Here is a 15757-nt window from a genome sequence, read left to right as displayed (position 1 = left end):
CCAGTTCTCTTTCTTCTGTGATTCTCTGTCACAGAATTGAATTTAGTTTTATATATACATATTATTTTGTTGTAGGACTGTGACTGTGGACAGCATCTACTGCTGGAGATACGTTGCCTCGTTTATCTATCTTTACGGTTTTAATACTGTTTATTACTCCTGTATTACATAGCTGTGATTGTATTATACATATGCGCCCTCTAGTGGTTAACTGTATTCAAGACTGCTTACTCAATATACTCTCTTATGCACCTAAACATTACTTATTATAGTTGACTGAAACCTTTTTTAAATTGTTTATTCTATGATGACACGTTTATTACATTGTCACTGATGTATTCCAACCTGACACCTGTTTAAAATTGACCTGTGTTCTATCTCACTGCTTATGTTTTATGTTTATGTTTAGCTGTTTTACTCGTTCTTCGCACGGGAGTTTTGGTACTTACCGATAAATCCTTTTTTCGGAAGCTATAGGGGACACTGGCACAAGACTGTGGGGTGATGATGGTGGCTTACAGGGAGCTGGCACTTTAAATAATCTAAGAAGTGAAACAGGCTCCTCCCCCTCTATCCCCCATCATCCCTCAGTTATGAATTAGTCGAGAGGAGACAGGAACAAGAGAACAGAAACTAGACGAGGGAAGAGGACATATAACAATTAAACACAACAGAACAACAAGGAAGGAAAGAGATAAGCGACGGGCGGCCAGTGTCCCCTATGGCTTCCGAAAAAGGGATTTATCGGTAAGTACCAAAATCCCCCTTTTTCTGTCAGCCACTGGGGACACTGGCACAACTTCAAGACTGTGGGGACATCCCAAAGTTTCCCCCCTGGGTGGGAGATTGCTGGGGAACTTGCAAAACAAGACGGCTAAACCGTGAAGACGAAGCCGCAAAAGTATCAAACTTGTAGAATTTAGCAAATGTATGAATACTGGACCAAGTGGCTGCTCTACACAGTAGCACCCCCCTACTAGCGGCCCATGAAGACCCAACTGAGCGTGTAGAGTGGGCAGCAAAGGTTAATGGAGGTCGCCTAAATTGGTGTAGATAGGCCTGATGAATAGTCAACCAGATCCAGCGAGCCAAGGTCTGCTTAGTAGCAGGCCACCCTAGACGCGGGAGATCATAAAGTACGAATAAAGCATCAGTCTTTCGTAACGGTGCTGCTCGTTTCACGTAGATCTTCAACGTTCTCATCACATCCAAATAAGAAGGTGTCCCAGAATCCTCCTGCAAGGATGGTACCACAATAGGCTGATTGATATGAAAAGCCAACACAACCTTGGGAAGAAAAGAGGCATGTGTTCTCAACACTGCCCTATTATGATGGAAAATTAAGTAGGGAGGTTTACAAGACAAGGCACTTAATTCAGATACTCTCTGGCTGAAGCTATGGCCAGCAGAAAGAGTCTTCCAAGTAAGATATTTAAGGTCTGCTTCTTCCAAGAGTTCAAAACAGGGTTACTGTAGATAATCCAGCATCAGATTTAAATCCCAAGGAGCTGTAGGAGGAAAAAAATAGGGGTTGTACCCATATGACCCCTTGTAGGAAAGTTTGCACATTTGGTAAGCGCGCAAGGTGTCTCTGGGGGGGGGGAATTGATAAAAAAGGCAGATACCTGAACTTTCTGGGATCCCAGATGAAGTCCGGAATCTAAACCTGCCTGAAGAAAGAGCAAAAATCGTGAGAGACGAAAATAATCCAATTGAAACACTTTTCGGTCACACCAAGAGATATACGACCGCCAGATGCGATGGTAATGGGCTGCCGTAACAGGCTTTCGTGCCCGCAACATAGTGGGAATCACACCTTCCGGAATCCCTTTGCGTTTTAGGATGTCTGCCTCAAGAGCCATCCCGTTAAACGTAGCCGTGGTAAATCTGGATGCACGAAGGGCCCTTGATGGAGTAGATCTGGACGCAGAGGGAGAGGCCAAGGATCGTCTGCTAGCAGAAGGCATAGGTCTGAAAACCAAGCTCTACGAGGCCAATCTGGTGCCACCAAAATCACCGTGATTGACTCCCTTTTGATTCCCTTGAGAATACATACGAGACAATAGAGGGAATGGAGGAAACACGCATACTTGGTCATACGGCCAAGTCACGGCCACAGCGTCTACAGCTTCCATTTGAGGATCCCGTGTTCTGGAGCTGTATCGAGGAAGCTGATGATTGAGGCGGGACGCCATGTGATCCACCTCTGAACACCCCCAGCATTGTGTTAGGGCATCGAACACCTCTGGGTGAAGTGCCCATTCTCCTGGATGTAGATTGTGGCGGCTGAGGTAGTCTGCTTCCCAATTGTCTACTCCTGGAATGAATACCGCCAAGATAATTACAGCGTTGTGTTCTGCCCACTGGAAGATGCATGTCACCTCTCGCATCGGCTGGCGACTGAGAGTTCCTCCCTGTTTGTTTACGTACGCTACAGCAGTCACGTTGTCCGATTGAACCTTTATCGCCTTGGATCGAACAATGTGGGCAGCTTGTACCAGCGCATTGTAGATCGCTCTCAGTTCCAACACATTTATTGGCAACAGTGATTCCTTTGGCCCTGAAGATGGAAGTCCAACACAACCGCACCCCATCCCCTGAGGCTGGCATCCGTCATTAGGAGCGTCCAGTTCCATATTCCGAAACGCCTTCCCACAGTGAGATTGGTGGTTCCAGCTGCACAAAGAAGCGAAATTCGTGTCTCTAGAGTCAGACGAACCAACTGCTGAAGATGTAGATGCGACCCCGACCACTGATGTAACAGGTCCAGCTGGAAAGGACGTGGATGAAAAAACGGCCGAACTCCAGAGTTTCGAAGGCAGCTACCATTTTTCCAAGCAAACAGATGCATAAATGGACTGACACCAATCGTGGTTTGAGGACAGCTTGGACCAGGTTCCTTATACTCAGAGCTTTGTCTTGTGGCAGAAAATAACTTTCTGCACGCTAGTTTTTGTCTTGTGGCAGAAAATAACTTTCTGCACGCTAGTGTCTAAGAGCACACCAAGAAACTGGATACGTTGTGATGGTTGGAGGTTGGATTTTCGAAAAATTGATTATCCATCTGTGCTCCACTAACACAATGTATGTTAATAGAGCATGCTCCTGGAGAATAAGATCGGATGGAGCTTTGAGGAGGAGGTCGTCTAGGTATGGTATTATTGTGACTACTAATGGCCTGAGGTGAGCAATCACCACCGACATGACCTTGTTAAAACACCCTGGGTGCCGTGGACAGTCTGAATGGCAAGGCTTTAAACTGAAAATGATCCTGTTGAATAGTGAATCTGAGAAACGCTTGGTGAGGTTCCCAGATCGGGATGTGGAGATACGCATCTTTAATAGCCAGAGATCATGAACTCCTTGGGTTCCAGGCACGAAATCACTGAGTTGAGTGACTCCATCTTGAACCGGTAATAAGTTAGAAACTGATTCAATGATTTTAGGTTCAGGATAGGTCTTACAGCTCCATACGGTTTTGGAACTACAAAAAGATTGGAATAATAACCCTTCTTTCGCTAAAGCGGTGGCACCGGCATTAATACTGCCGATTCCACTAAGATCCGTATTGCACCTTGAAGGGCTAACCGTTTGTCCAGAAGAATTGGTAGACTTGTCGTAAAATATTTCTTTGGCGGTAAAACTTTGAAATCTAACTTGTACCCTTGGGAGATGATATTATGAATCCACGCATTGTCGGATATCTTGAACCAGGCATCTTGAAAATTTCGAAGCCGCGCTCCCACCATACCTGGTGGGAAGGGAAACAGTCATGCCACGGTCTTTTCTGTAGGCTTTGAGTCCTGACGACGAGCAACGACTGGTTGTTTGCCACGACATCTGCCTCGCAAGGATGAATTTCTGCCAAGTGCTCTAAAAGATTGAGTGGGACGAAAAGACCGAAAAGATATTCTGGAATAAGAGCGTTTAGGCGGTGGTGGAAGGGCCAGTAAAAAGGTAGATTTACACCCCCCCCCCTTCTCCCGGTAGCTTGTGAAATTAATGTATCCAGTTCTTTTCCAAAAAGAATGTCACCTGTAAACAGCAGTGCCTCTGCCGCTCTCTTGGACTCCATATCTACCTGCCATGCACTCTTCTGGCAGCAATAGCCGAAGCGGAGATTCTCAAATTCACCTGGCCGATATCTCTGGCCGCTTCCCCTAAATATATGGCTGACTCCTTAATGTGTTCCGCTAGGATAACAACTACTTCAAATCGGAACTATATTTTGTAAATCCGTAATTAACTTAGTGGCCCAATGCTCCACTGCTTTGTTCAGCCAAGAGCTCACCAAGGTTGGTCGAAGGGATACACCTGCGGCCGAATAAATGGATTTCAGCATGGTGTCCAGTTTCCGTTCAGATGGGTCTTTCAAAGAAGTTGCACCCGGAACAGGTAATGCCGCCTTCTTTGAAAGCCTGGAGAGAGAGGAGTCCACCCGAGTTGACTTTTCTCACTTATCTGTCATGGACGATGGAAACGGGCAACTACTGAGGAATCTTTTAGGCATTTGAAACAGGTTGTCTGGGTTTTTCCATGCCTCTGTCAGCTGATCATCCAGCTTTTTTGCAAAGATAAGTGACTGATGATCGCTGTTTTCTACCAAATAAGGCAGTATCTGGCGAATCCGGTGCAGTAGTTTCGGAGAAGTTCAAAACCTGTTTTATTGCAAAAAAAAAAAAAAAAGGATTCGAACCCTTGGGAAGATTCCGGAGAAACTTCATAGTCCGCTTCAGCAATCTCGCCCAATTCCCGTTAGTCTTCTTCAGCTTCGTCCTGGGAGAGAAGTTCTGATTCATCGGACTGCAGAAGTAATGGTACTGGACGCTTTTCAGCCTTAGCCACCGTCTGTGGCTGTTTATTGGACGTGTCCAAGCATTTTGCGAGACCCTCAACTGACTTGGATAGCCCTGTCACCCAGGGCGGTTCCATAGCAATAGAGGGAACATCATGTTGAGGAAAGTCCGTAATCGTCTCGCGAGTCTTCCGTAAAGCAGCCACCTCAGTATGTAATTGAGAAATGGTTTCTGTGAGCACTACCACCCAGGGGGGAAAATTAGCATCTTGGGACGGATTAACTAATGTAAACTCTGAAGCACATGCTTCACATAGGGAGGAGTCATCTGTGTGAGCCTTTTTGTTACACTTCGCACAGACAAATTATTTCTGTGACGCCTTGTTCACTGGTCCCTTGCCTGCCATTGTTATGAGCAGAGTGGAGACACATAAAATTCCCAGCCAGCACACCCAGTTGAAGAAATTTAAAGTGCATAATCCAATTTTGAATCCCGAACCTCCGACCCTCGGTCAGGTGAGAAGTCTGAAGCCACCACAGAAGAGAAATCCTGGCTTTTGGTGACAGACGTATCCTCTGGTGCATGTGAAGATGCGATCCGGTGATTTGTCCAACAGATCCAGCTGGAAGGGCCTTGCATGAAACCTTCCGTACTGCAGAGACTCGTAAAATGCGACCATCTTCCCCAGAAGGCGAATGCATAGATATCTGGGTTGGTTTTAGAACATCCCGCATCATCGACTGGATTACCAATGTCTTTTCCAACGGAAGGAATACCTTCTGTTCCTCCGTATCCAGTATCATCCCCAGGAATGGAAGCCTCCACGATAGTTCAGAATCCACCCTTGATCCTGGAGTAGTCGAGTTGAGAGGGCAATGCTGTCCAACAACCTCTCCCTGGATGGTGTTTTGATCAGCAGGTCGTCCAGGTAAAGTATTATGTTCACTCGTTTGCGGAGGAGAAACATCATCTCCGCCATTACCTTGGTGAACACCCTCGGTGCCGTGAAGAGGCCAAATGGCAGGGCCTGGAACTGGTAGTGACAGTCCTGAAGTGCAAGCCTGATGAGGCGGCCAAATCAGAATATGAAGGTACGCATCCATCCTTGATGTCCAGAGACACCAGAAATTCCCCTTCATCCAGACCTGAGATCACTACTCTCAGAGACTCCATCTTGAACTTGAACATGAACACCCGCAAGTACGGGTTCAGTGATTTGAGGTTTAAAATGGGCCTTACCGAACCGTCCGGTTTCGTAACCACAAACAGGTTGAAGTAATAACCCTTGTTTTCTAGTTGAGGTATAACTGGGACAATGACCTGAGTCTGTACCCGTTTGTGAATGGCTGCCTGTAAAAGTCATACTTGCTTCTGGAGAAGCTGGTAAGCCTGATTTGAAGAATCTGGGAGGTGGGAGGTCTTGAAACTCCAGTCTGTATCCCTGGGTAATAAGGTCCCTTACCCAGGGATCTTGGCAAGATGTTGTCCAAACGTGACTGAAATAATGGAACCGGGCTCCCACCTGCCTGTCTTCCAGGCAGAGCGGTCCACCGTCATGCTGACGGCTTTGAGAAAGCAGATCTGGAGGTCTGTTCCTGAGAACCTGAAGCTGCTCGTTTTCTGGGTGTACCATTATTGCTTTTGAAGGCTGCAGAAGAACCCTTGGGTTTGCCTTTAAATTTTGCGGTCCGAAAGGACTGCAGAGTTGGAGCAGAGTAGGGTTTCCTGGCTGGAGGTACTGCGGAAGGAAGGTAAGTAGACTTACCGGCCGTAGCCTTGGATATTCACTTATCCAGGTTATCTCCAAATAGGACCTCTCTTGTGAATGGTAGGCTTTCCAGGCCTTTCCTGGAATCCGCAGTCCACTGGCGTACCCACAAGCCCTTGCGTGCTGACACTGCCATGGCAGTGGTGCGTGCGTTTAGCAAACCAATTTCCTTTATGGCCTCCACCATAAAGTTAGCAGAGTCTTGAATATCCTGTAGGAGTAAAATTATTTTCCCCCTGAGCAAGGAATCTAATTCGTCAATTAGGTTACTTGACCACTTAGCAATGGCCTTAGTGATCCATGCACAAGCAATAGTGGGTCTCTGGGCCACCCCTGCAGCAGTGTATAAAGATTTGAGAGTGGTCTCAATCTTGCGGTCAGCAGTGTCCTTTAAGGATGCTGCCCCAGGAACAAGTGAGACCTAGACACCGATGCATCCACAATCCCATTTCTTCCTATCCTCGAGAGGAAAGGGAAAGGATGTAATTAATCTTTTAGTGATCTGTAACTTTTTGTCAGGATTAGCCCAAGTTTCTTCAAACAGGGCATTCAATTCTTTTGATGCAGGAAAAGTTGCTGGGGATTTATTTTTTATATTAAAATAAGATTCCTCCTCTACCTCCGCCACCCCGTCAGGAATGTGAAGGACATTTCTGATAGCTTCCATCAGGGCCTGTATTCCTTGTGACAGGACAGCATCCCCACCACTCGACTTCACCCTCCTCTGGGTCAGATGTATCGTCATCAGTACACAGAGAAGGGTTTTTGATCCTGCACCGACCTAGATTCAAAATACAAAAGTGATAATGTAAACCAGGGATGGACAATGAAGTTTAGGCAATTCCTATCCGTCCGTATGGCGGTGCGCCCAGAGTCAAAAATGGGGGGAAAAACATTGTATACGTAAAGAGAAAAGTATGACTCTTGTTTGGGCGCACTCTTCGGTTAACTAGATATAAAGAAATAGTTCTAAAAATTGATTCAATCTTTATTTCAACTTTCTAAAATGCACTAAGAAGCAGAACTAACAAAAAGGTGTTGGGACAAGTATAGCTGTCCCTAGTGGGGAGAGAAATCTCCCAGGATGGGAAAAAATGTTCAGATCTCAGTTATGCCTGGATAACAGCATATCGGAAGGTGGCTACATGTTAAGCTGCTTCCGTCTGCTCAAGATCTGTACAAACTGTGTTTGTATTAATGCAGCCCTGAGAAGGGTTAATTCGTGAGTGGGAGAACCCAAACACTGAATGACAATTCTATTAGGCGCCACTGTTGTATTGATGTAGCCCTAAATTGGGTTAATTCGTGCGTGGGAGGACCCAAACATTGAATAATGGTTTTCTTGCACACCACTGTCTGGGTAAAAGGAGAAAGAGTAAATAAGGAAGAGAATAAGGCGTAAGTGGTGATACTGCTGTCGGTGTGGTTTTCACAGGAAAGGGAGTCTTCCTACTTCACTGGGTATTCCCTAGTGGTCGCCCATCTAGGTACTAACTCAGCCCACCTAGGTTTAGCTTCCAAGATCGGACGAGATTGGGCGTGAACGTAGGGGTATGGTCGTAGGAATGTAATCCTATGACACCAATGAGAGTGCACCGAATAGGAGGATTGATTCCTCCTAGGAATCGGAATGCTAGGAATGCATAGGGAAGGAGAAAGATGAGGGCTAGATGAGTAGGTGTGAATCTGCTGTCCACGTTAGACTGGAGAAACGTGTCCCCTGGGGGACACGTACCCCAGAATCATGGATGAGAGTTCACAGAAGGAAGGAAAGTGGGAAAAATTAAGACAATGAGGACAAGTGGTTATCACAGGGCCGTAATGTTAGATTGAGTCCCTTTGGGTCACCTCTATTATTGGAAAATAATAGATCCAGGTTGAAAAAATAATAACAATGTAATTAATGTCCGCAACAGATTCACAGGAAGAATAGTACCGTTGAATCTAGGTGATGCAAGTTGCATAACAAATCACTGGATATGTCTGATACCTCTATTACATGCAGTTTTCAGCAATATCTAATGGATGAGGTTCTATCTAGTGCACCGTGCCTAGGCAGACACTGGTGATATTATCCGGAAGTCGTCTATGGACAGAAATGTGTGTGTATGTCCTATAGACCAATGTATGAGGCGGAGTGACTATCACCTATGCGAACATCGTTTCGGTGATATGTCCCCAAAGAAACAAAAAAGCATAATACATACAGTTTGCAAAAACACTATGGCAGGCTACAAGGCGGGATTACATAACATCTGTAAAGTATTTAAATGCAAGAGACAAAAGTGTTCCTGTAACCAAAGGTGGGCAAAAAATATATTAAAGAATAACCGTGGGTATTTTAAGCTCATTCACTGAAAAATATATATCTGAGAGTCTATCAAAGACTCTCCCAATAACCAACATATAGCATTTTTTTGCTGGAATGAAGAAACTGAGCTATCACAGATAAGTAATGGATGTCGTTCATTCAGTTAGTAAGTGATCAGGGTGCCTGTACCTGGGGCTGGGCTGTCAAAGAAGCCCTGCCCCTGTCACAGGATTAGATCACAATGTACCCAACTGACAGCTACATATACATGCAATACAATTGGGCTGGAGCCACCAGCATATAAATAATTTCTAATATAAACAGGTATGAACTTTTTGAGTTAGGACAGGTACAATGAAATATTGAATAAGTATCAAATATCACCCAATCGGTTGTCAAATCGGTAAGGTGCCCATAAGGAACAGATGTAAGGTAGGTGGAGTGCCCGCTAGGAAAACGCGTTTCACCCGATTCCGGGCTTGTTCACTTCCATTCTGAGCTGCTTCTTAGTTGTGACAGAACTGGTTATTTATGGCCCCTGAAGGTTATTGTCAGCCAATGGCTGACCATGGGGGTAGGGTAAAAATAAACTTGGTCCAATTAAATGCCTATACGCATTGTGCATGCTACTAATATGCTAATTTTATAAATAGAAAGGGCGGAAGTGTGACTTCACACTTCCGCCCTGGTAATGAATCACAGTATGGCCTAGGGAGGGATATAAACCTGTGTTATGATAAGCAAGCTGAAAACATTAAGGGGAGGGTGAGAATTAATCCTACCACGAGTAGTATCAACTTTACATGTGAAATCGCGGACATCCGTGTAGCTCCGGTCAGCCTAAGCGGGCTGACCGGAGCTACACGGATGTCCGCGATTTCACATGTAAAGTTGATACTACCCGTGGTAGGATTAATTCTCACCCTCCCCTTAATGTTTTCAGCTTGCTTATCATAACACAGGTTTATATCCCTCCCTAGGCCATACTGTGATTCATTACCAGGGTGGAAGTGTGAAGTCACACTTCCGCCCTTTCTATTTATAAAATCAGCATATTAGTAGCATGCACAATGCGTATAGGCATTTAATTGGACCAAGTTTATTTTTACCCCACCCCCATGGTCAGCCATTGGCTGACAATAACCTTCAGGGGCCATAAATAACCAGTTCTGTCACAACTAAGAAGTGTCACAACTGAGGGCCTGAGCTGACGGAAGGCAGCCTCAGTTGTAGGGGCTGAGATGTACCGGAACCTGGGAGGTTGTATCAGACCCCTGGACATGTAAGTAACATGAAGAGAAACCGCCCGAAGGCGTGACCACGACAACTTGAGTAAAAGTCAATGATATTTATGACAAACTCCATGCATCACAGTAGCAGTAAAAAGTAACATAAAAATCAGCAGAGAAATAATAATACAGTTCCTGGGTACTACAGGGTGGCAGGGGCCACAGAGCTCTGGTGGTATGAGACAGTTCTTATTATCTGCAAGTTGGAAAGTCCTTACCAGGCTCAACTGTAGCAATGAGGAAAGCCCAGGATCGTACCAGCTGGTGTTCCAGGGAAAGCTGGACTGCTGTAGATAAAATGCTGCTGTGGGTACTGGTTAGAACCAGACAGGTGTTGGCACGGAGTGGATACTGGCTGGAACCAGTTAAATAATAAATAAAGCTTGAGAGCGATGCAATGTAGATGAAATGTAGAATTTGAGAGCGGAGAAATAATAATACCGGTGGAGAGTGGTAAACTGCAGAAAGGACACCGGCCCTTTAAGAGAAGCTGTACACTGCTGGAAGCTGAGCTGGAAGCAGGTGATGTTGTAGCTGGAAACAGGTGAGTCCAGTATGGATCGGAGAGTCAGGCTACACCGCAGATGGAATGCTGGTGCGGGTCTCTATAGCAGAAGTCTGGAGACAGGAGCTGGAACCTGGAAGACATTCACAGAAGAGAGACAAACTGGAACTAGGTTTGACAACCAAAGCACTGACGCCTTCCTTGCTCAGGCACAACCTATTTATACCTGCAGCAAGGAAGGCATTGGCTAGGCAATTATGCAAATTAATAATACAGACAGCAGATTGGTGAATATGATCAGATGACAGAATCCAAGATGGCTGCGCCCATGCAGACACTTGGAGGGAAGTTTGGTTTGTAATCCATGTGGTCTGGAAAACAGTAATGGCGGCGCCGGCCACCGGAGACAGGAGACGCCAGGCTGACAGGTGCACATCCAACCACGCGGACACAGCGGAGGCCGCGGCTGACGTAATCCGCCACTCTGAATGCAGAAGCTCAGGAACGGCGGCGGAGGCCGCGGGAGACGCCATGCCAGATGTATAAGGCGTTACTGTGACAGCGTCCAGAGAGACAGGAGAGGATGCGGGAATATGCACATCAGGATAACAGATGGGATCCGGTCCTGGAGCGCTGAGCCAGCCTTAGGAGGCATCTGATGGGTAAGAAATGGCGTCCAGATACCCGGATCGTGACAGCACCCCCCCCTTTAGGAGTGGCCCCAGGACACTTCTTTGGCTTTTGAGGAAACTTGGAATGGAATCTCCGGACCAAGGCAGGAGCATGGACATCAGAAGCATTGGTCCATGAACGTTCCTCAGGGCCATAACCCTTCCAGTCAATAAGATACTGAAGTCGACCGTAACGGTGACGTGAGTCCAGGATCTTGGCCACTTCATACTCAACGCCTCGTTGAGTTTGGACTTTCGGAGTTGGAGGAAGTGAGGAATGAAACCGATTCAAGATTAACGGTTTCAACAGGGAAACATGGAATGTCCTGGGTATTTTTAAGAAAGGAGGTAACTGGAGTCTGTAAGCAACAGGATTGATGACTTGATCAATTTTAAAAGGACCGATGAAGCGAGGTGCAAACTTCATACTGGGAACTCTCAACCTCAAATTCTTCGTGGATAACCATACCCGATCACCCACCTTGAGAGCAGGAACTGCTCGACGCTTCTTATCCGCAAACTTCTTGTACCTGAACGATGCCTTGAGCAGAGCTGATCGTACGCTCTTCCAGATATGGGCAAACTGATGCAAGGTGATATCCACTGCGGGAACAGAAGTTGCTGGAAGCGGTTGGAACTCAGGGACTTTAGGGTGGAATCCAAAGTTGGTGAAGAATGGTGTTGAAGAAGATGAAGAATGATACTGGTTGTTATGACAGAACTCGGCCCAGGGAAGTAATTGAACCCAGTCATCTTGAGAGGAGGACACATAGATGCGGAGGAAGGACTCCAAGTCCTGATTCACCCTCTCAGTCTGACCATTGGTCTGAGGATGGTAAGCCGTGGAAAACTTTAGCTTGACTTGGAGGACTTGACATAAACTTCGCCAGAATTTGGCTGTGAATTGAACTCCTCGATCTGAGATAATTTCTTCTGGAAGACCGTGGAGTCGGAAGATCTCTTGTATGAATACTTGAGCCAACTTGGAAGCTGACGGAAGACCGGTGAGAGGAATGAAGTGTGCCATCTTGGTGAACCGGTCAACTACCACCCAGATGGTATTGAACTTGTTGCACATGGGCAAATCTGTAATAAAATCCATCGACAAACGGGTCCATGGTCGACGGGGAACAGATAGTGGAACCAGTTGCCCCGCAGGCGACTGGCGGGATACTTTATGTTGAGCACACTTTGGGCAAGATGCAATAAACTCCAAAACGTCCTTTTTCAGAGTTGGCCACCAATAGGACCTAGAGATAAACTCCAGGGTTTTTTGGATACCTGTATGTCCGGCAAAGCGGGAAGCATGGGCCCAATGCATGAGCTTCTTCCTTAGTGTCGGCTTCACAAAACTTTTCCCTGATGGGGGCGTAGAGTCCATCCCTACCGTGGAGAATGCCAACGGATTTATAATAGGATGCTTGTCTGAAGACTCTGACTCATTTTCTTGCTCCCATGAGCGGGAAAGGGCATCGGCCTTGCGATTCTGAGAGCCCGGACAGAACTGGAGTTTAAAGTCGAACCTGGAAAAGAAAAGTGCCCATCTGGCCTGACGAGGATTGAGACATTGTGCGCCTTTCAGATATAGAAGGTTCTTGTGGTCTGTAAGGATGGTGATTGAATGAGAAGCTCCCTCCAACAGATATCTCCACTCCTCTAGAGCGAGCTTGATGGCTAGCAACTCCTGGTCGCCAATGGCATAGTTGCGCTCCGCTGGGGAGAACTTCCGTGAGAAGAAACTGCAAGGATGTAAATGGCCATCTTTAGCCCTCTGAGATAACACCGCTCCTACTCCAACGGAGGAGGCATCCACCTCTAAGATGAAAGGAGAGTCGATGTCAGGCTGTTTCAGGACAGGCGCAGAGATGAACCTCTGTTTTAAAAGATGAAAAGCTTGCATGGCTTCTTCAGACCACTTGGACGGGTTAGCACCCTTCTTGGTGAAAGCAGTAATAGGCGCCACAATGGTGGAAAAGTCTCGTATAAACTTTCGGTAATAATTGGCGAACCCTAAGAACCTCTGGACCCCTTTGAGGGTTAAGGGTACCGGCCAATTCTGGATTGCTTGTAGTTTCTCAGGATCCATCTCTAGTCCGGAACCGGACACAATGTACCCTAGAAACGGAATGGACTTGACTTCAAAGACGCATTTCTCTAATTTGCAATAGAGATGATTGACACGGAGACGGGACAGAACCTCCTTTACCCAACAACGATGTTCCTCTAAATTGTTGGCAAAAATGAGGATATCATCTAGATAGACCACGACATGACGGTATAGAATGTCTCTGAAGATCTCATTGACGAAATGCTGGAAGACAGCTGGAGCATTGCTCAATCCGAAGGGCATGACGAGGTACTCATAATGTCCGTCACGGGTGTTAAATGCGGTCTTCCACTCGTCACCCTCACGGATCCGGATGAGATTGCATGCACCTCTCAAGTCCAGCTTTGTAAAGATGGTAGCTCCGCTAACTCTGTCAAAGAGCTCAGTAATCAGGGGTAAAGGATAGCGGTTCTTGATGGTAATGTCGTTCAAACCTCTGTAGTCGATGCACGGCCGCAGACCACCATCTTTCTTTTTTACAAAAAAGAAGCCTGCGCCGGCTGGAGAAGAAGAAGGTCGAATGAACCCCTTTGCTAGGTTCTCTTTAATGTATTCCTCCATAGAATGCGTCTCGGGCAGAGACAACGGATAAGTTCGGCCTCGAGGTGGAACCTTCCCTGGAACGAGATCAATCGGGCAGTCCCATTCTCTATGAGGAGGAAGGATATCAGCAGAAGCCTTACTGAACACATCCGTGAAATCTTGATATGGAGGAGGTGGAACATCAGACGACCTGGGGGAGGAAGAACAGACAGGCAACACTTTAAACAAACATGTCTCAGCACAGGAGGGACCCCATGCCAGGATTTGCGTAGTCGTCCAATCAATTGTAGGATTGTGAAGACGGAGCCATGGAAGGCCCAGGACCACAGGATGTGTGGCTCTTGGAATCACTAAAAGTGAAATAAGTTCGGAATGAAGAACTCCCACTCTCAGACGAACTGGTAGAGTCCTTAGAGCAATAACTGTATCAAAAATTTTACTGCCATCCACGGCAGTTAAGGAAAAGGAGGAAGGAAGTCTCTCGGTGGGTAGGGACCACCGTTTAACATAGGCTTCGGTAATAAAGTTCCCAGCTGCTCCGGAATCCAGGAGGGCAATGACGTTCTGGTAACGTTGAGCAACTTGAAGCGAGACTGGGAGATTACAATCTTGAGGAGATGGAGAGGAGATCATTACTCCTAGCCGGCCCTCTCCTTGGCGAGCTAGGATTTGGAGTTTTCCCGGACGTTTGGGACAGGCATTAATAGTGTGAGACGGAGCTGCACAATACAGACAGAGAGACTCAGAGAGACGTCTTCGGCGCTCAGCAGGAGTTAAACGGGAACGGCCAATTTGCATGGGTTCATCTTTAGTTGGTGACAGTTGGCGAGGAGGAGGAGCAGAAGATTTTGGAGCAGATGATCTTCCACGCTCAGTTGCTCTCTCTCTGAAACGTAAGTCAACTTTCGTACAAAGTGAGATTAGCTCATCTAACTTGGAGGGTAAGTCTCTGGTAGCTAACTCATCTTTAATACGCTCGGATAAACCATGCCAGAATGCAGCATACAGGGCCTCGTCGTTCCATGCCAGTTCAGATGCCAGGATCTGGAACTGTATAAGATATTGTCCTACAGTATGTGATCCCTGGCGTAAACGGAGAATCTCAGACGAAGCTGAAGTTACCCGGCCTGGCTCGTCGAAGATGCGCCTGAATGTTGACACGAATGCAGTGTAAGAAGATAGCAGGGTGTCGGACCTCTCCCATAACGGTGATGCCCAGTCAAGGGCTGAGCCACTGAGAAGTGAGATGATGTAGGCAATTTTTGTACGGTCACTGGGAAAATTGCCAGGTTGTAGCTCAAACTGAATCTCACACTGGTTGAGAAATCCCCTGCAGAATCTTGGAGATCCATCAAATTTTGCTGGCGTTGGAAGATGAAGACGTGGAGCAGAAACGGGTAAGGTGGGTGGGGTTATAGTTGGAGTCACTGTGGTTGACGCCCCAGATGCGCCTGATCCACGGAGAGTTGTCTGAATCCCATCCAGCAGAGTAGAGAGATCCTGGAGACAGCGGATGATGTGGCCCTGTGCAGCCTCCTGATGTTCAAGTCGGGCTGCCAGTTCTTGCATCGGCCTGGCCGCTTGATCCTGGTCTCCGGTTGGATTCATTTGGTCAGTGCTTACTGTCACAACTGAGGGCCTGAGCTGACGGAAGGCAGCCTCAGTTGTAGGGGCTGAGATGTACCGGAACCTGGGAGGTTGTATCAGACCCCTGGACATGTAAGTAACATGAAGAGAAACCGCCCCGAAGGCGTGACCACGACAACT

At 46.8% G+C, this 15757-nt stretch overlaps 1 protein-coding gene and 1 pseudogene across 2 annotated transcripts in view; both read right to left on the bottom strand.

The window, feature by feature from the left end:
* Positions 1-15757, bottom strand: part of ZCCHC17 (zinc finger CCHC-type containing 17) — an 85005-nt gene that overhangs the window by 58958 nt on the left and 10290 nt on the right. The gene's annotated exons all lie outside the window — the stretch shown is intronic.
* On the bottom strand, positions 8011-8129 carry LOC135051624 (5S ribosomal RNA; annotated as a pseudogene).

Source organism: Pseudophryne corroboree, chromosome 2, assembly GCF_028390025.1.
Source record: "Pseudophryne corroboree isolate aPseCor3 chromosome 2, aPseCor3.hap2, whole genome shotgun sequence".
Classification (NCBI taxonomy): domain Eukaryota; kingdom Metazoa; phylum Chordata; class Amphibia; order Anura; family Myobatrachidae; genus Pseudophryne; species Pseudophryne corroboree.
The sequence above is the reverse complement of the archived record's forward strand: the minus strand, read 5'-3'. Positions and strand labels throughout refer to the sequence as shown.